Source organism: Anas acuta, chromosome 9 (genome assembly GCF_963932015.1).
Source record: "Anas acuta chromosome 9, bAnaAcu1.1, whole genome shotgun sequence".
Taxonomy (NCBI): Eukaryota; Metazoa; Chordata; class Aves; order Anseriformes; family Anatidae; genus Anas; species Anas acuta.
In genome coordinates, this window is record NC_088987.1 from 23132272 (window position 1) to 23157347 (window position 25076).

Below are 25076 nucleotides of genomic sequence, written 5' to 3' on the forward strand. Positions count from 1 at the left end.
AAGATCCTAATAACGGCCTTTTGGCTCTATATTAATTAATTTATATTTTTGGTGCACCTCTATATCTCTCTTTGTCCATGTTTGCTGTGCAGGTGGTGTGTACACAGTTTACTATTTTGGTGGATGTGTAGTTACTCCTATAAGTTAAACTGTTAGCATTGAAGGTTGGGTAGTTAGCTTTTATATGGAAATGTTTTGGATTAAGGCATTTTTTACAATAACAATTTTATTTATTTATTTATTTATTTATTTATTTATTTATTTATTTATTTATACAATTTTGGTCATTTAACTATACAATCTTGTTAGATCAAAGTCCTTTATACCTTTGTCAAGACAGGTATTGGGGCCATGGTTAAAGCACTCTTTGTTAACAAGCCAGTGTTGAAGAGGTGTCATAATGGGTTGCAACAAATAAGTACCATGAATGACTTTAATTTGTATTAGATCTAGCTCATAAGCTTCTCACTGGCAATGGCTAGAAACTTTAGAGGAAGATGGTCTAACAAAAGTAGCTGGTTGACATTGTGAAAAGAGAATAATCAGTACAGTTGGCCACTTGGCTCCAGACTGGATGACATGCCTCCCCATTTAATAAGTGCAGATCATTACCATAGAAAGTGAGTGGTACCTGTATTGATTTTTCATCTATATATGTATCTGTAACTACAAAGAGAATTTTTGGCTAAAATAACCTCAAAATCTTTGAGTTAATCTACAAATATAAATATTAAACCTTCTCATTCAATCTCTCATATTTCCATACTCATGTGGTATTTTCAGCCTACGTGCATTCCCAGAAAAGATGGGGGGAAAAGAAGGGAAGATAGAGTTAAATCTAAATATTCTTAATTTATCTTACAGAATAAAGTTTTTCCCTGATTTTTGAAGATACGCTGCTGAAAATTGTTTGTCAGGTTCATTTCAGTAAACTAGAGAGTATTGAGTATTTCAGCTGATCTGAGCTGTTTTATTCCACAGGTAAAGAAGCTGATGTTTGCAACAAACTCAGACTGGGCTACTTAGTTCCTGTTAGGTCAAACATAATACACTCAGGTCTCTTCCAACCTAGAAATTCTGTGATTCAGAATTGGACTAGAAGCTGACAACAGTAATCAGCTGGTAGGCAATGAGCCATCATCTGTAGCATTCAGGGAAGTATTTAGGAATATAAAGGTGGTAATGCATATAGAGTAGGCAGGACAGATATTCACAAATATACTCTTTGGCTCCATCTGTGCTGTCCTGAGTTTTCAAAAAACATTTTTGGCTTCACCTTGTTCTCTCCACCTCCAAACCTAGTTGTATGAGCTGTGAGAATATACTGCACAACTGCTGTGTGCTTACTGCTCCTTCCTATGACTCCAGAGTTAAAATGCTGCTACTTACTCAAAAGACTGTGACTACTTGACCCAGCTAAATTTTGAGAATTCATATAGAATTTTTAAATTCTTCTGAGTAATTATTGAAAACTATTGGTCTGGAATTGGGTCTGGAATTCCGAGTTTTTATGAGAATCACTGGATTATATTTTTCATCTCTAGACTGTCTAAGTCTAGCTACAATCCTCCAAAATTCTGCTTTCCTCAGGCTTCATATTTTTGGCCATTCTCTTGGGTGAAATTTTTGAATGCTAGAAGCAGTTAGTTTTTTAAACAGGAATTAATTTGTATTTCCCCAGAAGGGGAGGTCAAGTCAAAAAGACCTCATGGCAAATATGAAGAAGTAGTATCTACTTTTCCTTATGTAGACAGGCAAGAAGGGGAAAAAAAAATCAGGAAAAGGAAATTCAAAAACTAATGTAAATGATGATGCAGGAAGTCTGGTTTGAAAGGTTTCTCAGTAGCTATTGTATTCTGTGCTTTCAAAGGTGGCCATTGAAGAATTAAAATTGCATAGGTTGTAAGACCATACAATTAAAACGTGAGGGAAATGGCTTACTTTTTTTTTGATAGATTTTTCATGTAAGCATACACCAACTGCTGAGTGTTTATTTCCTGGATGCATTATATACTCATGAGATGAAATGTAAAAAACTGCTCATGCAATCTAGTTGGATAAATGACACATGCTGACAATAAAATGCAGGTGTATGGAAAGAGCAGAGAAGCTATTACAACTAAAAAAAAAAATCATTGATTGTACACTGTCCTTCAATCTCATTTTGGACATCTCTGGCTGAACTCTCAAGAACAACTAAAAGCTAACAACCTTAATTGCAAGCCTGAAGGACTTAAATAAACATAAAAACACTGACCTTTCATGGTTTTGGTACTTTTTGCTGTTAAATTACCATGTACAGTTGTTTAAATAGCTGCAGGAGGGGAGATTGTAAATGGATGCCTACAGTCATGTACAAAATCCTATGGAGTTAAAGATTTGTTTGAATGACTATGAAATCAATTTGTATCACCATAGTAGCTAATGGCATTTTCAGTGATAAATACCAACTGTTAAACTGAAATGTGCATTTCCACTGTAACAGGTACAGCTTTGGCATTGGTATAAAAGCCTCTCTGCACAGCATCTTTAACGTACTTCAGTCCTACTCTGATTTCTAAGGAAATTCAAGCAGTGCAGTCCCTCACCAGCAATCCTCCATGTCTTCTCAGGACGCTTGTAGACATGGACTGCATCAGGGCTGAAAAAGTTGCCTAAACTTGCAAGAGCCTAAACACTTCTGAATGTATAATATCATGTAATATCATGCATTTCTACTTGTCTGTAGGGCAATCTAAGACAGGTGCATAAATTTAATAATAAAACACACTTGGGGAAAGTTTTAAGAAGGCAAAGAGAGTAAATTTATAGCTCTGAAAGGACACAGTTTATTTAGGTTTAGGGGAGAGAGGGAAGTGTTTGGGGCCTGAGATCCTGAAATAATTTTCTGGTTTATGAGGAAAAATTTGAGTTAGGATCTCATAACTATATGTGCAGGTGGGCATTTCACTTCAGAAATCTCTGCTTTTGGACATGATTTTTGAGTTCTATCAGTAAGCTTATATTTCAATGTTTTGGTTACTTACATTTTGACATAGGAAGCAATAATAAAAATGAAGTGACGCACATGTGCTTTTGATATGTGTCTGACTTCTAATTGCTGAATATGCAAATAGCTGGAACCAGAGGTATCCCATTAAAAATATAATTGAAGACCTACCTAGGGAATGGTATATTTCAGAGAGTGATTCATGCGGAAGCTCAGTGCAACTTCACTTGAATTGGATGAATTGTTAGTGACTGGGAGAGGAATGAGTGGAATACTTTTTCATTTATTTATTTATATATTTTTAACAAAAATAAAAAAGGTTTTATTTCAGGAACTTCTATGTGAAATTTTGAAAGGCCTTGTTTTTTCTTTTTCCTCCTTTCTTTCCTCCTTTCTTTCCTCCTTTCTGTTTTGTTTTCTTTAGTTTTCTCCTGAGTTTACAGATGTTACATTGAGGCATCGTCAAGATCTGCTGTTCTGGCAGGTAACTGTATTTGGGGGTTCTCAGCCTAAGAGCCTAAGCATGGTCAATCAATGGAGTAAATTATTGTAGGATCTGTGACTTTAGCATTACAGGATATTCTTTGAAGTGGGGGGAAGCCATCAGTAAGAATAAGATAGGTGTTACACTGATGTTACACTCATATCCACTCCGTAGTGGATGGCTTTAGTTTCTTTCCAGTCCTATTTTCTTTGGAAAATGTGTAATAGATTGTAAAATAATTTTTAAAAGTCCATGTAAACATAATAAGAGAAGGAATCACGAATTCATTTGAATAACCTTTCTTGTGTGATTTTCCTCTCATGCTGCTATGAATACTGAGTTATGCATCTGACATAAAGTGAGTTAATGCACAGCACACTAGCATGTGGTAAGGATCAGACCCTTAACGTGTAGGTGTTGTATTAAAAATTGGTCCAGCTGAATAGTGCTTTTAATTTTCATTCTGGCAAAAGGATCTGTGGAACTAAACTATTAAGTTATGCAATTATAATGCAGAGACTTTTAAAATCAAGATTATGATATTCTGATGTGAAAATGAAGAAATGCAGTTACAGGTAGCATTTTCTGATGTATTCTACATCTTGACTTTTTTTGTGGTGTAGTAAAATGTAATCTAGAAAGTAGATGACTTTTGAGAGAAAACTATTCTGCAAAGCTCTAAAACATCTACAGGTTGTTTTGGCTTTGGGGTGTTTTTGTATGTAATTTTTTGTAGCACTCAACTATTTTCAACTATCTTCAAAATTAGGAAGTATTGCTTCATTACTTGGCCTCGGGCTTGTGACTGTAGGCTCAGAAAGACAACATATTAAGGAAGATGTTCTTTGAACAAAATACGTAATTAGCTTGGAAGCATGGAATGGAATCCACCTTCCCAGTGAATTCTACTCCCTTCCTGGTATTTGTTTACCCCACTGAATCTCAAAATCTTTTCTATATAATGATGGAATTTCAGGAAAGTTGGTTTGTGCTACCTTCGGCTGTTTGGGGGTGATTAGAGCATCCCCCTGACAAGCTGCTTATATGGCTATGAACCTTTTGATGCTCTGGAAATTAGATCCAGAGCTTTCATTTTTGGATCACAATGCCTAATTAGTAGGCTGGAATATATTTAAGGAACACGCTGTCTTTTGAGGAACTTCATCCGCTAGGTATGTAGCCAAGCAAGCAGCTGCTCCCGAGTCCTTTGTCAGAGAAGCATAAAAAGTGCATAAATGAGGTGAACACAAAACTAGTCTAATAGGTAGTTCCTTCAGAGAATTGTCAGTGCTTTCCAACTGTATGCACATTGATCTTTCCTTGGACTCTCCTCGGGCTGCTGTTTGTCTAGGTCGATTCACTGTTTGTCTAGTATTACTGCGTGCTTGGCAGTCCGATGGGAACTGCTGTGCTGAGCTTCCCCTGGGCTGCTGTCTGCTGGAAATCCCACGTATTCCTGTGGTGCACATGCTGAGAAACTGCACAGTGTGTGGAAACAGTTTATCAGAAATGTGCTGCACAGTTGATCTCCACATGCAGAGCATGTTAATGTGTGAAAATGTCATAATTATTGTGTGCCTGGACAACATGCACGGCACGTGCACAGTGTGTCAGGTTCCTGCTGGAAGCCTTGCATTTACCCTGCCTGCACTGAGAAATCTGAGTTCAAATCAGGGCATGCCTCATCCAGCTGGCTTTCGGTTCCAGCAGGCTACTAAGAGAGAATTGCGTGCTCTGAGCACATACCTATGCAGGTCCTCCTGCTTGAGAAATGGCAATTGCAGGATCTTAAGGCTTATATTTAGCATTGTTTTTGTTCTTGAAGAGGAGTGGCGATGTTAAAAGTAGCAGAATATATCCTCTGGCTTACGGGCAGTGTCTTTCTAATTGCTGAAGGTATTGTTACCAATTATTTGCAGACTACTATTAGCTGTGTATTGGTTGTCCATGCAAGGTGATTATTGCATCTGGGAAGCGGCTTTAAATCTGTATTAATATTTTTGATTGGATTGTGCTCACCATTGTACCAATGCATTTCTAAAGTGCTGTGGCCAAGAAATAGTGTCTCTGGCCCTAACCATGAAGAAAATATTATAGAGCTGGAAAAAGGACTGTTGTTCTGCAACAAGAAAATTTGCTTTGTATGAAACTTTGTTTTTCAAGAGCTAATGCTTTTTGGGTGCTGTCCAGAGTAAGTTTTCATTTTTACTACAAAAAAAGAATAATTCTTTGTAGATTCACATATTTTTAATATCAAAAACCTCCAATAGAAAATGAATTTCAAAGGCTTGACTTGTGTTTATAAACTACTTGTTTTGATTACTTTAATTTACATGCATATTGAGGAATTCGATTTCTTTTCTAGTGTTTTAAGGCTACAGTAATGCTAATAAAGCTGTTTTTTCTCTCTCACACAAATGTGAAAAGCATGGTGGGTTTTCATTTCTGTTGGCAGATCTGACAGTCTCTAGAGACTCATCACCAGAGTAGTCCTGTCGTTAATCTTTAATCAGGCCACAGAAATTCAGTGACAACAAAGATGTGTGTTAAGGTAAGAAGTTTTCAGTCTGCAAAAATGGAGACTGTCTCTGTTTGAGAAAGTGCAGATAATACAAAGATTATTATAAAGAAGCTTATCCTTGCATGTTGATATTCAAATGGTGAAAGTACTTGATATGGCAAAGGGCCTGACAAAATGAAATGTTTTATTATACAGAGAGAGATTTCATCTGAGGACTACATTTCATGGCACCTGCCAGTAAGCTTTCAATTTTCCAAAGCTGAACTGTATTTATTTTCAAGTAGATAAGTAATGGCAAGTTACTTGTTTTATATCAGAATAGGAAGAGAACACTTTTTTCAGAATTGATAGAAATCAAAACTGCAAATGTTAATAGAGTAAATTTGCAAAAATATCTGTCATGCACATCTAATTTTAACTCTATTAAAATCAGCAAAAGTTTTCTTAGTCTTTAAGAATTAGTTTAAACTCAGTGTTGCAGTATTGCTGCTTAGTGAAGTTTCCAAAAAGTTGCCTTCAGCTGTCAGCTGGAATTGATAATTCAGTAATCTTAAAGTGTCTCATCTTTCACTTTCTCAATGGATTTTCTTCTCTTTGTCATTCTGTCATATTTGCACTCCTTATTATCTCAGGCATGAAAAATACAATGCCAGTTCCACTCTCTTTTGCAGAGTGAGGTTGGACTTGCATTATAACCTTTGGAGTTGGACTTACCAGTTGGTCTGGAATCTGCAAATGCTTTGTTCTATGTAAGTGGTTTCAAAGGCAGAGCAGGCTGATATTCTTGCAGGGGACTGAAACAATTTTTTTTTTTTTAATTCATAAAGGACACATCTTGTCCCTCTTAAGTGCATTTATTGCACCACACAACTGCTGGTTGTACATATGCTTGCTCTGTATCTGCACAAAAGTACAACGCATGCATGAAAAATATTCATTCTTTGCAACTTTTGAATTTGTTCCCTATGCATTCTGCCACACTTTGATGCCAGTAAATCCTTTTGCACTATGGATTTGCCCTAGGAAAGAGGCTTTTGGGGAGTATGCAGATGTTACCAACATAATAATACCAACAGTCTGCATCTTTCTCCCTAAGTGCTCTTGAGATGTCCCCCCAAAAAAGAGTAAATGGCAATGAGACTCCTTTTGCATTGATTTCTCATTGCACTTTAAACCCATCCATATGGCATGGCATCTATGTTCTGGGTTTGAGCATGTGTGCATATGCATGCTAACACTAATTTTGGACTTATGGTGCTCAGTGTCCATGCCACCTGCTTGGTATTTTTTGGCAAATAATATTCAGTCACGTGTATAGTTCCTGGCAGTAATATCATGCATAACTTTAACGAGCTTTAAATTGTGATGGGATTGTCTGAAATTTTGCACTAGCATCTCAACCTGCAAGTCTCAGAGGCTTCTGTACTGTCTTTCCAAATGCATTTCTTGCTGGGGTTGGCTGTCAGGACAGGGCACCTCTACAATGCTTGCTTCTTTCTTTGAATTTTTAGTGCTGTTCACAGCTCCTGCTAGAGAGCTGCATATAAAATAGTACAGAGCTTCTGTTTCACTTTTGGCTTGCCAAAGCTTTTATACTTCAGAAATAAGGGGGCTACTTCACTGCACCTTTCCAGGGATGCAGTTCTCAATTCACTATTGATTACTGGTAAGAGAGCAAAAGGCAAGAAGCCTGGGCAGCAGTCTGATAAATGCAGAATGAGTACTGATCTGAACGCAGGCTGGAAGGCTGGACCTATACTGGTGTCTGATCTCTGACTGATGGCCTTCTCTCCTCACTAAAGTCAATGGCAGTTTCATGAGTTTCTGTTCAGATCAGTATACCACCTGCTTTCAGATTCCTAAAATTTAGAGCTAATTTTAAACTTAAATTTTCCAGTCAAATGCACCCAAGATTGCACTTGTACAGCTCTAACATCTGCCATGTTAGCAGCTCAGTGTACTTCTGGGTGCAATCCAGGCAACCTGCATGTCCACAGAGCAGGGCAAACCTCTCACCGGGCTCTAAATTTGCCTTTAATTGGAGTTTCATCAGGAATCATCGTACTATAACACAGTTTTTAAATTATGCTCCTCATGGCACAAAATGAACATCTATTCTTAATTTTAGTTTCTCTAGGCACAACCCTAATTTTTATTCTTGCAACATTCTATACAAATGTTATAGACTCAAGTGATACGGTCATAATTGAGTCCTGTTGGGTTGGATTGACTAGCGGTTGGGAATGATGCTCTGCAAGCCTACTCAATATGGTTATCTGATGTCAGTAAAGGTTTTCTGAAGGATTAGAATAGCTTGCTGGGTGGAATTATCCAGGAATGGATGTAAACCTCTAAGTCAGTTATTGAAGCAGTGGAAATGGCTGTTTCATGGTTTGTGCTTCTAATTCAATTGGTTCTTAACAATTCTTTTTGCTGCTTTCACCTAAAAATTCGGCTATTTTTTCCTTTCAAATATGGCTGTGAGTTTAAACAGAAATAATTTCTTTTTATGAACTCTGACAAGCTGTGCTATTCAGCTTTAATAAAATCATTTAAAGCTTGTCAAGACACTCACATTAAAGGTATTTAATTTATTATTTATTGTCAAGACACCTGCACTGAAAATAGTTATTCTTTATCAATTGGTTCTTATTCAATCTTGTAGGACAACTCAGAAAATAATTGTTCAGACATATTTCTTTAAAACCACATTATACAGAAAAATGACAATAGAGCTTTTGCATTAAAATTCTTTCATTCAGTAACTATGTTTTCAGTTCTGAATAACTTAGATACATGTAATTTCACACAATTGCACAGGTACCTACAGCCTGTTTTCCCTGAGTGACTAAGTGGACTCGATGTACAGATGCATCGTTCCTGGCATGGGGGTCAGGAGAGAGCTCTGCTCTGTGCCATACTGGAATGTTGGCTTGTTAGTTTTTACAAATATAGAGGAAAGATGTGACTTCATTCTTAATTTATGGTTGATTTAAGGGAGAACAGCAGGAAATAATCCCAAGTTTGTACTAAGGTGTGTGCTGTTCAGAGGTGGTTGACTTGTAGCTGGAATACAAAGGCCGCATGGTTCAGAGGGAGCTCCTGCTCTGCTCCCTGCCCTGTTACAAACACAGACAGGTTCACATGAAACACTTCTTAAATTTGACTGAGTTCTGTTTTGTATGCAGTATGGTGTTTTGCGTGGTTTTCACACCACAATTCAGTTCTCAGCACCTCACTCCCCCCCCCCCCCCAAAAAAAAAAAAAAAGAAACAACAACAAAAACAAACAAACACAACCACCCACAACTTTTTGTCTTGGGATATCAGCTGTGAAGTTCTTTAAGTTTTAGGAAAAAAAAATGGGCTATCATTACAGTTTTAACGATGCTTTGGGCATAGCTAAATCACGTCTATCATCAGAAACAATCTGTAAATGTTCTATTTTTCATGGAGTCATGAAGCCTGTTTTTCTTGTCAGAAAACACTTGGTAAGAAGCACATTCTAGAGAAAAAAATAAAAATTGTGTGGGTTTATAACATGCTGTAAGTACATGTAAATTACAGCATTTATCAAAAGCTCATTTATACTAGGCAGATTATAAAGCTAGTTATGCTGAGGGCTGAACTCTAGAATGTGGCATTTTTTCTAAACTAATCACTTCTTCGCATTTTCTTATTTTCTGCATTGAGATCTCAGAGCCAACACAATATATCAAGTCCACATAATCGATCATAAATAGGGAAAAATATTTACTGCCTCAAAAAGCTACTTATTTATTAAAAGCTTTATTGTTCTAGCAGCCAAGTTGTTACTGTAACTGCAAATTAAAACACAGACAAGTATTTTTTTCTTTGTTCTGAATGTTCATCTGTAAGTATGGTTTGGTTAGATGTGGAGATCTTTCAGAATGATAACATGTTTGTGCACGAATTCTAAATGCATCAGGGAAGCCACTGAAATTCTGTCATTGTTTTCCAGAGGAAAAGAGAACATTTGAGAGAAACGGGGAGTACAAGCAGACAGCACTAGAGAAAGAAACAGATTGGGGCTATACACACTGAGATCAAGGGTATGAAAGTTCAGGAGAAGACCTATGTTTATATATAGGCATGCCTGTTACCAGTCTCCTCTATAGCTCTCCAAATTTGCTTTGCCCTTTAAAATCGCAGCGATGTACAGATGGGAGCAGTTTGATATATAGCAATCTATATAGCTATACAGAGAATCACAGGATAATTCAGGCTGGATTGGACTTCAGAAGTTCTTATAGTCACGCAAAATCCCAGAGTATCTAAACAGCTGCAGTTTTATAAATGTATAATGTAGTTTAAATGTTTCAGTGCTGTGAAATTCTTTAAAACAGGTCTGGGAAAAACCATGAAAGATAATGCCCTTGTCTGAAGGTAACGTCGGCTCTACTTAAGCAACTCTCAGAAGCAGTTTCTCCAACATATTCTTAAAAACTCTCATTGCCAGATATTTCCGTAACTGCTGCAAGTAATCTATTTTTGTGCTTTAGAGCATTGGATAGGCAATGTACTTTAGCATTATAGCAGTTAAGATGCCTTTGTACCACAATTCAGAAGCGCAGAGTACTCATGGAATTAAAACAGCAGGGGACAAATAGGCATATAGGTTAATTTATCTAACTAGCAAGTTCAAGGTATTCTTACTTCTGTGCTCCCGAACAGGTAAATTCTGCTATATTTATACTGTGCTTTGAACTGTCTGTTGTCAAAGTAGAGTATTTATCTTTTAGGATGTTTCAGCTGGAAACATTTAAACAGAGCCTTACCAAGATATAATGGAAAAAATGATGACAAGAAGAGTGATTAGAAAACATACATTTACAAACATAACATTAATCCAAGGACTTCTAGCAGAGGAATTGAGTGGAATTGTGCAAGGTGTTTGCCTGGACGGTTTTGCCAGTACTGTTATGCTTGTGAAAGTTACGTAACTGTTAGCTGAAGTAGTTCATATGGCTGTGAAAACAGCTAATCCAGTAATTCATGCAATTCATATTTATTGAGAAGGACTGAAGGCAAAGGCTGACTCGTGATGTTAAAAATAGAAAAATTCTGCATATGGGCTTGGATTTTGGCAATAGCAGTGCAGAATTCAGCCCACTAACCCCTAAGTATATTAAACCCTCTAAGCTTTCCAGAGTGCCAAGGTAGTTCTAGCTACTGCCAGCATTTTGCTGAAGAAAGGTTGCTCCATTATTCTAAAAAACGCCATCTGATTTCTACAGACTGGAAGCCTAATAATGCCAGTAATGCTGTAAAAACCTCCATGTGAAAGTCTCATCTTTAGGTCTTGTTTGTGTACTTTCATGACATTGTGGGCAAAAATATGCACTGCAAGATCATTTATTGTGCTGTCACAGCCCAGCCCTCTCTGCTGTTAACATTAGACAGGATTATAAGCATCAAAGAGAAATGAAAAGTCAAACTGCCCACTGAGTAACTCTTGCATTTTCTGTTTATTAGATGCGATGATATGATGAAATACTTTAATTCCTGGGCTGTCTAAGAGCAATCACTAGCAATTTATTTGATAGTTTTTTTTTTTTTTTTTTTTAAGCTCAGTCTTTATTTCCAGTCTTCACAAGAAGGGGTATTTAGCTGCTGAATTTTTTCAAATTTACTTGGATTTCTGTGTTTACTGGCTTTCTCTTAGACTGCCTAGGAGAGATGGAAGCACCTTCAAAAGACTTTTGAGTAGGTGTTGAACTTTGGTGCCTTGAACCACTGCCTGGAGAGCCTGCTGAAGCCTTTTTTCCCCTGTCTTGTTAGGCAAGTTACTTCCTTTATGTAGCGCTTGAAGATGAGGCAGTGTGACTTTTCCATTTGGTATAATGGGGTCCCTCTGGATGCTGACAAACTTCAGGTCACTTTTCTCTTTTCCTCCTTATTGTCCTTGGTACTAGGGTATGCATTCAAGGAGTAGGGTCTGAACAGACCAGCCTTTGGGGAAAAATATAGATAGAAGGTAATATAGATCAGGACTCCATTCAAAGTCCTCTGGGACCGATCTACTTCAGGCCACCTCTCAATCTGTAGAACTTCAGCAACACACCCATTGCCTCTTCTTTACAGCTTGCAATCACTGAAGGTAGCAGCATAGAAATATTTGAAAAGAGGTGTGTTTTTTTTTTTTTTTGTTATTATTTTTTATTTTGATTTTTAATAATAAAACATTGTAGCCCAAGATCTTGCCTCCAACAGAATTCAAAAACGGGTGTCTAGAATAGACATGAGAACAAGACAAACATGACTTGCATCCTCTCATCCTCTCTATTTTTCAGACAGAGACATCCTGAGGTGATATGGTGTCTGCATTGATAGGAATTGCCAGTGGGTAACTCTTCCATAATTTTGTTCCATTTCTCTTTAATCTGTATATACTTTCATCAAGGAGACAAAGAGATCCACAGCTGTACCACTTTTCTATGAAAAAACAAACAAAGCCTACAACAAACTTTTGTTTGTTTTGAGTCTGACTATTGCTAACGTTGTGGTTCTTGTACTAAAAGAAGGTGAATGGGCCATCTTGTTCTCCTTGCTATTCATAATTTTGAAGACCTATCTCATATGTCTGTCATTTGCTTTTAAAGATTTCAAAGTCTTAGTCACTTACAAATGGTATTCCCAAACTTTTAAGCGATCTTGCTTTCCCTCTGTAAATTTTGATTAGCTCTGCATTTTGAGAGGAGGTGACCAGAACTGCATGCAATACCTTTTCTTTATCCCCTTCCTCTCTTTACCTTTCCCGGCAGGTTTCAGGCTTTATTTACATGACATTTTTCAGAGGTTTAACATTTGTGCAAACTTGGAACAACAAAAAGCACATTCACAAGCATGCTATTCTTCCAAATCTCAGGTTCCTGGTCTGGAGCCTGGAAGCACTGAAGAGTGACAAAGACAGGTTGTCGGCATTGTCTTGAGTGTGTGTGTGTGCATATGGTCGTGGTGTTTTTTTTTTTTTTTTTATTATTTGCTTTTTAATAGTTATTACATGTGTTTCATCTTAGGAAAATTGTCAAGAGTGGTTGAAATAGAAAATGGAAAATTTCAGCCATGTGCTAAATCCAGCAAATGCGTGTGTGAGCGAAGCTGAATGAAGGTTGTGGATTGAAACGTGCTACCAGAGGCACTTTATTTGCTGTGCTGAAAAGGAGCTGCATGTAGAGATGAGCTGCCAAATATAGGCCTCCTGCTTACTTTTTCTAACTGCTTGGTTGATCTTTTTTGTTCACTGGGTGAGGAAGCCATTGAGAGGGTTCCTGTGCTCTTCCTCTTCTAGCGTGTTCCTGCAATGCAGTTTGAATTTGCTGAAACAAAGTGCGTTTTATAGCAATAATAATGTTCATATGACCTCATGCAAATCAGTGCTGAACCTGGATACTTTCGTGCTTTTGCAGTATTTGAAATGTACTGCAGAGAAATGATATAGCAGCTTACTTTCTCTTAGCAAAAGCCCTCTGGGCTGAATTTACAGGGCTCCTATGCAAACTGCTGCAGAAGGGTAAATCCCATTATGGGATTTTTTGAAGCCAGACTGAAGAGCTGACAAAAAGATGGGTCAGTTCAATTAGCTTTTTAAGTATAGTAATGTTTCATTCAGGAAAGGTGTGCTGGAATGATCAGCTGCCTGCAGTGCCCACAGGGCTGCCAGGACAAGGCTGCGGAGGCTGCTCTTGCAGCAGCATGGTTGGTGTTGCTTCAGGCAGGCAAAGCACTGTTCACTTCTCTCCGTGATGGGCATGAGGTGAGCGCAGTGACTTCATGGTGCAGTTAATCAGTTCTTATTTGCTTCTGTGATTAAAATGAACAGGCATCTCCCAAAGGATTGTATCTGGTGATCTTTCTGCAGAGAGCCTATGTAAAAAATGTCAAATTCTTGACAGATGTGTAGCTGCTGTCCTAATTGTAACATAATCACCATGCAAAGCATGCAGAGGCTATTGTGTTCACATGACTAGTTATAGCATAAGCTGACTACAAACATTTTAATTGTTCTGTCAATAAGAACTTCACTGGTGATGTAGCAGAGGCCCTGATTGGGCATGTTTTGGTGCTAAGTAGCTGTGTCAAAATGCCAACCTCACTGAAGCTGGTACAACTGCTGTGTGGACTGCACACGTCTGTGCATAACTGGGACCAAAGTGATAAAGTAACTACAGGTTTCTCCCCTGACTTTACTCCATTGAATCCCCAGACTACAGATTCTGAATTTGAGCAGTCACTTAGTAGGTCATCATGGCTCTACAAGCTGCAGAAACAGAAGTAAAAACTTGTAAACGAACCAGGACTTTGAAAATGCGAGTGCTAAGGGTTCACAAAGAGAGCTGCTTCCTAGAAGCTCTGGGTGAGCTGCAGCAGTACCAGGTGAGTCCCTAGCAGCAGATCCCAGGTGCTTAAGGATGGCCTGGGGCATGGGATGATGATATGGCTCAGATAGCAAGAGTATCTGCTTGTATAGAGATGTTGGAAACAAAATTTGAATATATAGAAAATGTGTTGGAATATCATTTGTCTAACAGCAAGAAGTTACTAGATTTCATATTCAAGCTAATATGCTTTTTTCTAGGCCATTATTATTAAAAACGATCACAGAGGGAAGGATAAATGAAGAGATAGATAGCTAATCCTTACCAAGAAAAACATTGCAGGGAATGCTTTTGGATTTTCATATTTTAGGGGGTGAGGGTATGGGACGATGAGATAGTGCTGTTAGTCATTTATATAACTGCATTTTCCTCCCAAATGCATGATGTTGATATAAAAAATCAATCTGAGACTCGTTGTTAGGATGACTGTTGGACCCAAAACAAAGTTACAGTGAGTGAAGGGTAGTGAAGAGTGGCTCTGCAGCATTCAGAGAAATGAGCTGAGCTATGCCAAAACCAATTTTACATGATGTGCTCATAGTTATCCATGTTGGTATACACCACTTTAAATCTAGTCCTGCGTTCAAAGGGAAAAATTGGTTTCTATTACAGGCTAAATCTAGTTATAACAGGGGTTAACAATCTCCTGCTTCAATATCATGAACGTCAGTCACATTAGTCAAACAGGTATCTAGGGTTCATGTGCATTTCCAATGGGTTATTGATGCAAAGGTCTTAAAAGAATTTTCATGCAGAAGTACCATTTCAATGAGAAGCTATTGCACATCTGTTAATAGCACAGCTCTCACATAAAAGATATTTACAACTAAAGGGAAGAGCTTATAGAGGTATCTAGTTCTACTCTTGAAAATATAATGGCTTAATATATTACTCTGTACTGAGAAATTGAGTATAGACTTGGACCTGATCTTTTACTAGAACACTGCAGATATGAATTCCTCCTTATGTGGAGTTTTTTGCATGTTCACATTGGCAGATGAAGGCATGATTATTTAAATGGTTGTCTTGGTCTTTAGGTTAGACAATGCACAGATTAATATAGACCAAGAACAGAAAACTGGTAAAGCATTTGCCTTCGTAACATAAAAGCTCCGTAGGAGGATAGCAAAAGAAGGTAGGAAAAAAAAAAAAGTTGCATTGTGCTTTTAAACTTCCACCTGCAGCTTCCTGGTTTCATTCTGTGCTTCCTTCCACCCTCTCATCCTGGCTCACATCCCACCTGCTAGCTTGTCTAAGTGATAGGAGCAGAAGCATTGACAACCAGGAGGCTGCTGCACATTTCTGCTTGCAGTTCTGTGCCTGTTGCCTCAACTGCCTAGGCTGTATCTGCTTGGTGCCAGGAGACTGCATGTTCATGAGCTGGAGGGTAACTGCTAAGGAGTATTTTTTGCAGAAATGGTTGAAACATAAGTGGCTGATGACAAAGAAGCACCTATACAAAGTGAGCTACTGAAGAAAATAGTTGTGTAGTGAATATTGTTAATGGGGCAAAAGAGAAGTTTTTAATAATGTCAATATTTATAAATGACTGAATTACTTCTGATTTAGCATTTAAAATATAGATTATATATTTAAAAATAAAATTTGCCATTGTGCATATCACAGAATGGTTGAGATTAGAAGATAATGTTAGAAAACTTCATCTCTGTTTTCTGAAATAAGTTATAAAATTGACTGATACTTCATTATAATAGTTGTACATTATAGTGCTTGATATAATGTTATTTGTAGGCAGCATTGCTTGCTCTGATCACTATTTTCATTTGCATTCCTCCGTATGATTTAGCTCATGGGCTTTCCCAAAGATTTTTTTTCAGCTGCATGAATAGCTCTGGTTTCACATATTCCTATGCTGCCCTGTTTTTTTCCTCATTAAATTCTTACTGATGGAAATCTATATTTTGCAGTTTGCTTGTGCATTGCTTAAAAACACTGTGTAGTACAGTACCACAAATAAGACCTTAGAATAAATTAAATATATGCTTATTATGAACTGTTTGCTTACTGCTGTTTACTGATTTGCTTGTAATAATGAATTTTGGCATCAGAAAGTGAACACAGTCATCTTTCGTCTTTTTTTTTTTGGGGGGGGGGGTGATTTAAGGACAGAGATTTCTATGTAACTACAACTGTATATCAAACATGCTGAAGGAAAGTAAGGTTTGAATGCTAACATTCTCATGACCAAAAATATAAAAATAACCGATATGTGACTACTATAAACTACATGTAAAATGTTGTTTTGTTTGATTTTAGAGGAAAGCTGTTGTTTTTGATGACTTAAACTACTCTATGAACCTTTCTTTGGATAGCTGTTGGAGTCTAATGTATTTGCAATGTGAAGAGCAGTGCAAAATAACAAAACTCTTCAAGACTAATTTTTGTGATATGGTCATCCACACTAACAAGTGAATTGAATTATATTCATACCAGTTCTGTTGAAAAAGATCTGTAATAAAATTGCCAAGTATAAATTTCAGTATGAGCTACTCTAAGGTCTTGGGAAAACAAACAAATCCACCAGACTGTTTCATCAACCAGGAGCTTAAAAAAAAAAAAAAAAAAAAAGTGTTTTTCTTCCTGTATTCACCACTGGATTTTTTTGGTCTTTGGTATTTACTTTTTCTCTTTCATGATAATTATATTGTTATTTGTTTCTAATGAAAGCTAAGGTTCTCAGTTAATGCTTCATGTCAGAAGCCAAGTCTTTCAGAAACAAACCAAATAGCACAAAACTTGAAGCAGAACAGAGAATGAGGAATACTGTCATGACATTGCACAGGAGTGTTTATTAAACAACTCCATCAATATCATGCTTCCAGCCTTGCTCTACACTCCTGAATTCCAATGTTCAAGATTGCAGTTTCTTAGCAGTTCAGCTGTACATGTTATTTACCTGTTACTGAAACAGAACAATCTTGCATTAAATTTCCTGAATTATGAATTCAGGAAGTTATGAATTTGCCAGATGAGATGTGAAAGATCTCTTTAGCAAACAAAGGTTCTTTTTTTTTTTTTTTTTTTTTTTTTTTTTGTTCTCCTCAGTCAAGGCTTGCTTGTGTCGGTGCAGAATTCAAAGCTTTATCTCTAAAGATCCAGCCTCCTCCTCATATGGCTCTCACAGTCCATATTTATTTTGCTATTCAGTTTGGTTTTACAAAGACACAAATCCTGTCAGGCTGAGCTCCAGTCTCCTTCAGCTTTATGGAACATTTCCAAAGGAAATGTTGAAATAGACTTCATATGTTACTTGAACCTCAATAGCCATTGTCTGGTCTCAGTGCTTGGTCATAAATTAACTTGGTACTTCTAGATATTTAGATTTTTTTTTTTTTTTTCTGTGACCTTGTTCTGAGTTCTAGGGTGTGGAAGATGCTCAGAAATGGTCTTCTTGTAGAAATTAAGGCTAACTTTGGTAAACAAAAATACTACTTCCCCCCACCCCAACATTAAGATGTCTGAAACATTAAGATGTCTGAAACATGCTTGGGGTATTCATCATGCTTGCACTGTAGTCTGATGACCACCCTACTGTGAAGCATTTTCCTGGCATGGACGAGCTATAAAAAGAGATATAATTAATATGATTTGTTTTAGAGCCTCCTGCTTGCTGGAGCTCTATAGTGCTAAAGATGAACTAACTACTGGAAGAGCTTTCACATCCAGTGGAGGAAACCCATGGTCTGCAGTCAGTGATTGGTCTAACCTACGTTATGTTAAATACATTCTAAAATAAATTAATATAAAATACAGTGTACTCTCTAACAGGAGAAACACAAATGGCCCTATTCAGCATTAAAAACAAACAAGTGAATAAAAATAAAAACATTATCTATATCTCAGTTTCTCAGCAATTTCTAATACGAATGACTATATAAAATACATCTGATCCAGTTCTTATCTAAGTGAACAGAAGACTTAATAACACATTTTCATGATAGCAGGGTCAGAAAACAGAATTTAAAAATATTTGCATGCCCTTTCCTTCCATGCCCACAAACCCTCTTCCCAAAAGTTCCTACTGCCTTTAATAAAGGCTCAGAAATGCAGCCTTTATTAAAGAAATGTATGTATGTGTAGTTAACAGATGACAATTTACTAATTTACAAAGTCCTTGTCTCCTTCTCAGTGGTGAGGCTACAACTTGCATATTCCCTGTGTGTCCCATGGCTTTGCTTCAGGGACCTGAAAAGGGATCCTATATTCCTGGTGTTTTGAGACCTGATATTCACACTTGCCTGATAATCAAAACGTGGTGGGCAAAAATGGATGCTACAGAAGAATTCCCATTCAGTGTCTGTTGACCTGTGGCAGCAGAAAATGGGTTGTGAGTAGAGCACCATGTGATAATCGAGCATTAGAGCCTCAAATCCACCTGGTTGTGCCCTCATCTTGAGAGAGGAGAGAAATGGCAGTGGGGAATGGAGCCTTCTGGAAGGGAGACGGAACCTCTCTGCCTACCGGCTCCCCCACTGCCCGTTTGTACTGGCAAACGGGCCTCATAAATCGTACCTGTGCCTCATAAATCGTACTTAGAAAGACTTGGATATTCTAGCAATGGCTTTATCTTACCTAGGAGCGAGTCCTTGCTTTTTTTTGTTGCTGTTGTTTTCTTTCAAAAATCTTTTTTTTTTTTAACTTTTTAAAAAAAAAAAATCTTTTTTTTTTTCTAAAAAAAAAAAAAAAAAAGCTCGCTCACAAACTAAAGTTGCCATTACAGTTCCACTGGAAACTTGGAAGGAAATGTGCTTTCCCTGAGTCACAAGCAAGTTTGGTGTGTGGGCGAATGGCATTATTTAGGTAAATAAATGATTCCCTCTTTTAGTTATGAGGGGAAAAGCCATGTGTGTTTCTTTTGTAAACAACCAAAAGCACAAATGTGTAACATAACATTATTGGAAAAGGCTTAAAATCTGTGAGATTTTAATGTAGCTAATTATTTAAAGGCATATGCCTAAACATAGTGACAGAAAGGGCACTAAAATGCCTTTCATTAAGGAAATATTAAATTTTGCTTTTCTCCATTTTTGTATAAAACTCACAAACAGTGGGCAGCTATGTACTGGCAAGGCAGCAGCCGTGACAAGTTACTCAGCAGTCGGTGCGACTGCAATCAATGAGCAGGTGACATGGCACGCAGCTGAATGACTTTGATTCACAAACTACATCCCAGAGTAAAGAACAGCCACCAAAGGCAGAAGCTTGTGCAAAACTTCTCTCAGATAATTTCTAGGGCCTGGAATGCAGATTGGGTGTTTGCTGTGAGCTAAAAGTTCTGCTTTTCTACTACAGAAGATCCCAGAGACCCACCTAGCAGGTGGCAATACTGAGCTTATGACTTTAATGCTAACTCTGAGAAGTCTGAACATGATCTGAAATCCATGGTGCACTCTCCTTCCTTAAAGGTTAAGGGAGATTTTATGCTTCTGTGAATTTATATTTCATACAAGTCCCCTCATCAGTGAATATGTTTACTGGAAGTTTTACATGTGGAGGCAGAAATGACTTTATGGGTCATACTCTAAAATGGCCTTCAGGCCCATCAGCCATTGGCTTCAGTGCTTACAGCAGTGCTGCTGTGCTATGATGATCTTTTAGATCTATAAAATACTGTCTTCCCCGAGGATGCTGTTTGTTAAGTGCACTGGAGTCTTATCAGAGGAAATAATCTTAAAGACAAAATAATTTGGCTTTTTTTTTTTTTTTTAATGGGAGGTATTGGCACAAAGTTGCATGATTTTACAGCCTCAGAAGAGCTCAGCGGGCTGCCTTTAATTTTTTTTTTTTTTTTTTTTTTTTTTTTTTTAAATTCAGTTTTGCTGTTGCTGTGGTAGTTGAATTTGTTGTGTTCAATACAAAGTGCAGTACTATATTTATCCAATGCATGGCCTCAACCTGGCATCTGGATCAATGTTGTCATACTAATGAAGAAAAAAAAAAAAAAAAAGGAAAAAAAGGTTTCTTCTGAAATAAAAGTGAAGGATTAAATTGTCATTCTTAACCTAGGTGCCATGTTATTCCACCATAGTCTTTTTAATAGTGATTGGGGAGGGGTGGAAAGTATGACCAATGGTTAGGGATTTGATACCTGACATCTTGTTCAATTTTGTCTGGAATTATTTTATGAAAAAAGTAGCTTACCTACTATGTCTGCTTTCAGCTAAGAAACCCCTCAGTACCCTGTTCCTCTTTATGCAGGAAATTACTCTTTAATAAAGACATTTATGACTTTTCATTACTGTAAATGATAGACCTGTCTCTGTGTTCATACGTCCTAGCTGGAATGTTCCCAGTCAGCTGCTCTAAGAATCTCTGCCCTTCAAACTCATCTAGATAAAAACCCTAGTTCTTTATTTTTGATGTCACTCACACTTTTCATGGAAAAAGCTAATTATATTCTGCAATAATCTAAAAGTATTTCTTCCAGATTTAGTACTTATTTTGGGACAGTATCTCCAACAATGTTTGTCACTTTTGTATTGAGTTCTCATCACAGTTCTGCTAGGTGCACAGGATGATCTTCTATAAGGAAATGAAGGGGACATCAGATAGGCTGAAGATTTCTCATGTTCTTTAGCAAGGTAGTGCTTTATCAGAGTCCATAACAATGGATTAAAATACAGTAATATGTCACTAATGCAAGGTTCTTGCAGAAAATAAAAAAAAAAAAAAAAGAACACATTTTTTATCAGAGGTTGGACAGCTATTGATTTGGGAAATGGGTACAGTGATGGGGATGAGTGATTTCTAACATAATGGGAGGAATAAACCTAATACAAAACTCATTTGCTTTATGCAGTGCATGATGGTAAGATTAATACATATCTTGTTGCTTCATTAAATGAGAGTCAGATTATGCATGCACTAGAGAAATGGGATTAGCAATACCAAAAAGAAACTTAAGTCAAAAACATTAGCCCAATTTTTCATGCTTTAGTGGTACAAAAACGATTTTCATATATTCAAGAAGTTCTAATAGAAGAGCAGAAAAGGAAGACTGGGGAAAAATCTCTTACCAACAGGCTGAAGCCATGGTCTTGGGTCATCCTGGCAAGATGGGAAGGAATATGGATTCTGAACTCTTCATGGCAGTCAGGCATCCTGTATTTTTCTTACTTTGACCAGATGTGATCAATTTGGTCCTTTGTCAGGAAGGTTGCTAAGACCTCTGACATGAAATGGAGACAGTGGTTTAAAGAATCTGACAAGCAGGCTTAGAGAGGATTAATTCAAACATGTACCTCTTCTCTTCAAAGCAGTAGTGTGATGAAAGGAGACCAAGAGAAAATGCTTAGTACTTCTGTAGAAGGTTCCTGATATGGAAGCTGGTTTGTGACATGAGGAGGAGGACAACCTATGTTTTATGATGCTTCTCTCAGTCTTTCTATTTCTATTCTAATTTTGCACTCTAAGATTGCTGTGCAGAGGGAGGTGACCTGCTAAGCTTCTTCCAGCTTGCTACGCTATCCCAGTTTTTGAAGAACTGCATCAGAAAGAAAGTATGTTTAGCTCATGGCTGCTGTTTAGTCATCATCAAGAATCACTTTCTTCTCCATGCTAAGGTTTTTTTTTTTTTTTTTTTTTTCCTAATTTGTTTGACATAATTTACATGTTAACTTCTGGTTCAGCTGAACTTACAGGTGCATCTTAGTATCTCTCTGTGCATAATGGTTCAGGAGAATTTATACAGTTCTTGTTACAGCTTCAAAGAAACAAGATGTTACAAGTTGGTTTAAATGAAAATATTAATGCACCAGAGAGTTGCCTGGGCAAAATTTGCTGTGACTTCTGTAATCACTGCATTTATTTCTTCATACAGGGAATTTCACCTACTCACACTTCATTTATCAGCATGTTCGATATAATCCTCGCAGGCTATGAGTATTGCAGGACTTGGATTTTTGTTTTTAAGTGTGATTTGTGTTTCTGCTATTACCTGGAAATTAGTCTGATATAATTTCTTTAAATTTCTTTGTGTCAGAATTGGTTGTATCATTTTAAAGGAGCAAGCCCACAGGGCTTCCAGATTTTGTCAATATGAAGGAAGTAATATCATGAAGAATGTCTTTAATATCAAATTGCTGCTCTGGTATTTTAATATTATCAAATTTTCTTGTATGACACAATTACATTTCTGACAGGGGTGATTCCATCTTTGGCATTAGGACAGAAAGGAACAGGTTAGATTTCCTGCAGTATTTTATATATTATTCCCAGCTCAAAGACAGGAATATGACATGCTCTGTACAGACATCTAGAAATATATTCTGGCATTTTGAGTGAAATTCTTAGAAACCTCTTTTCCTTTAAGTTCAATTTTTAATACACAAGATTCTTAAGAAAGCCCACCTCTTCCACTTCTTCCATGTAGATGTCTAACTTTTTGTAACGAATTTTCTGCAGCAGAGTGATACCACTGCAGTCCCTGCCAGCTACTGAAGTCTTGCCACATAAACCTAAATGCTGAATCTTTCTGCAGGGGAGAAAGAGATAAACCAAAGTGATACCATCTACAAGACCTTGCATGATAAAGAGACAAAGACTTATGCTGTTTTTTATCCCTTTTTGCCAAGGAAAAAAAAAAAAGAAAAAAAAAAAAGAAAATGAATAAGGCTAAGTTGTTCCACATGCACGTTTAAACCTAATCACAACCTCAAATTTAGACTGCAGTTCTTCAGTTTTATTTTTAGAAGCTATTCAGCCTTCTGCGGATGTCCTTGTAATCTGGTACTAAACAGTTTTTAGGTACGTAAGTCCACTGTTTCTCTTAGAATTTTTAAACATTTGCAAGTAATACTGGCTCTAGATACATGCCCAACTGATTTTAAGCATCCAGTTTGAAAAAATGTACTCAAATTCATGCAGAAAGCTAGCTGTAGAGCCAGTCTCACAGAAACACTGATGGATTTGGTGGGATATGGTGCCATGTCCCACCACCATTGAGACAAAAAATGTATTGCTGTTCTGAACCATTGCAAATTTATTTTCGCATCTAATACCCTATTTGAGTGGGGAGAGGTAGAGAAGTTGCAGAAGATATTGGCATGTAGTAATCTAAACTCAACTGTGGGAGAGACCTGTGAACAAAGGCTGCTCTGATTTAGTCAGCATCACAGGAAAAGTCAGGTAGAAATGCTGCATGTGGCTGCTTATGTCTGGAATGGTTTAATGCTTCAGAACCTTCAACAATGATCTCGCACATACAACATAAACCTTATTAATGTGTTTTGCAATTCTGAGGGCTGCAAGCCCCTCTCCTCTCCTCTCCTCTCCTCTCCTCTCCTCTCCTCTCCTCTCCTCTCCTCTCCTCTCCTCTCCTCTCCTCTCCTCTCCTCTCCTCTCCTCTCCTCTCCTCTCCTCTCCTCTCCATTAGTAGAGAAGACAATCTTTTATATGTAGACAGTGTTATTGCTACAGAAGATTCCCTCTGTTCTCCCCTTTTTCTGAAACATCCAAGGACCTCGAATTCCTCAGGTAGTCTCTAACCATTCCAGTGAACAGTATGAAGATGAACACACACACCTATTTCCTTCCTAAGTTTCTCCAGTTTACTTGACTGCAGTAGCCTTGTTCCTCAATATCAGGCAGATGGCATGGAGGAACTTGGAGTGAAATTTTTCCAAAACTTGAAGTATAATTTTTCCAAAAAGAGTAAATGTCTTCAGTCATATCTAACATAAAAGTCTGTTTCTGGTCTAGATCATATTGTACATCCAGCCACATGAACCTTTTTTTTCCTGTGCTCATGTTCCAATCTAGCACCCATTCTAGCTGTCAAGAACAAAGTAGGTCATGGTTAATGCAAAAAAATGAGAACAAATCTTTTTCTGAGTTTGCATTTGTATTTCTCAGTCTGTTGACTCCCTCATGCATATTATGTTTGGCATTTTTTCTCTTCCATGTTGCAGGTAGGAGTACTCTAAAAGTTGCACAAAAATGGATGCCCCAACTGTTAACTTCCTGATGGTTAGCTCTTTCACACCCTTCTTTTCTTTTCAACAAATGGAAAGCAGTTGCCCTTAGAAACTCATGAAAATTGGCAGATGGCACTGTCAAATAACCAAAAAAATAATGTCCCATCTACTGAGATCTGTCTGGCAGAATGTAGAATGCTTCTGTCATTTCCCTGACACCATCCTATACTTAACCATGGCACGTGGACAAGTCTTGTCATTTAGATAAAAGCCAAAGCGAATGAAGAAAACTGAGCCACAGTCAAGTTATTAGTTTGCATTAAATCCAGAAGAAAAACTGCTGTTAAGAGTTCTGATATTCATTTTATGTGACTGTGCACTTGCTGTAAACTATAGTGTCTTGACCCCACTTAGATGTTTCTGGTTTTATAAACACGCCTTCTTCTGAAGTTAAAATGCAGTGTCTGTCTGCGCTCCTTGTAAATGGCTTACCTGTATTAGTTATAAAACTCTGTATAACTGTGGCATCAATCTTGGTTCATTCCTCTTTTTAAAAAGCACCTAAATAAATGCAGCAACTGCAGCAATCTGTATGTTAAATGCACAGAGTCAATTTCCCAGCTTCTAGCCTTTTAAAGTTCTACATTACATTCTGTATGGTAGCCATATGTCATTTAAAGCAGTGTGTTGCTGTTTCGGGTGTAATAGCTTTTCTATCATATTTATTTTCAGGAACCTTTTCTCTGGTC

At 37.4% G+C, this 25076-nt stretch overlaps 1 protein-coding gene and 1 long non-coding RNA gene across 3 annotated transcripts in view; one reads left to right on the forward strand and one right to left on the reverse strand.

Annotated features, from left to right (window-relative positions):
- Window positions 1-21683, reverse strand: part of SPHKAP (SPHK1 interactor, AKAP domain containing) — a 98066-nt gene extending 76383 nt beyond the window's left edge. For both annotated transcript variants that reach the window (XM_068691863.1, XM_068691859.1), the window contains exon 1: window positions 21430-21683. The gene's annotated coding sequence lies outside the window, so the exon portion shown is untranslated. The remainder of the gene's footprint in view (window positions 1-21429) is intronic.
- Window positions 1-25076, forward strand: part of LOC137860988 (uncharacterized) — a 196984-nt gene that overhangs the window by 80400 nt on the left and 91508 nt on the right. The gene's annotated exons all lie outside the window — the stretch shown is intronic.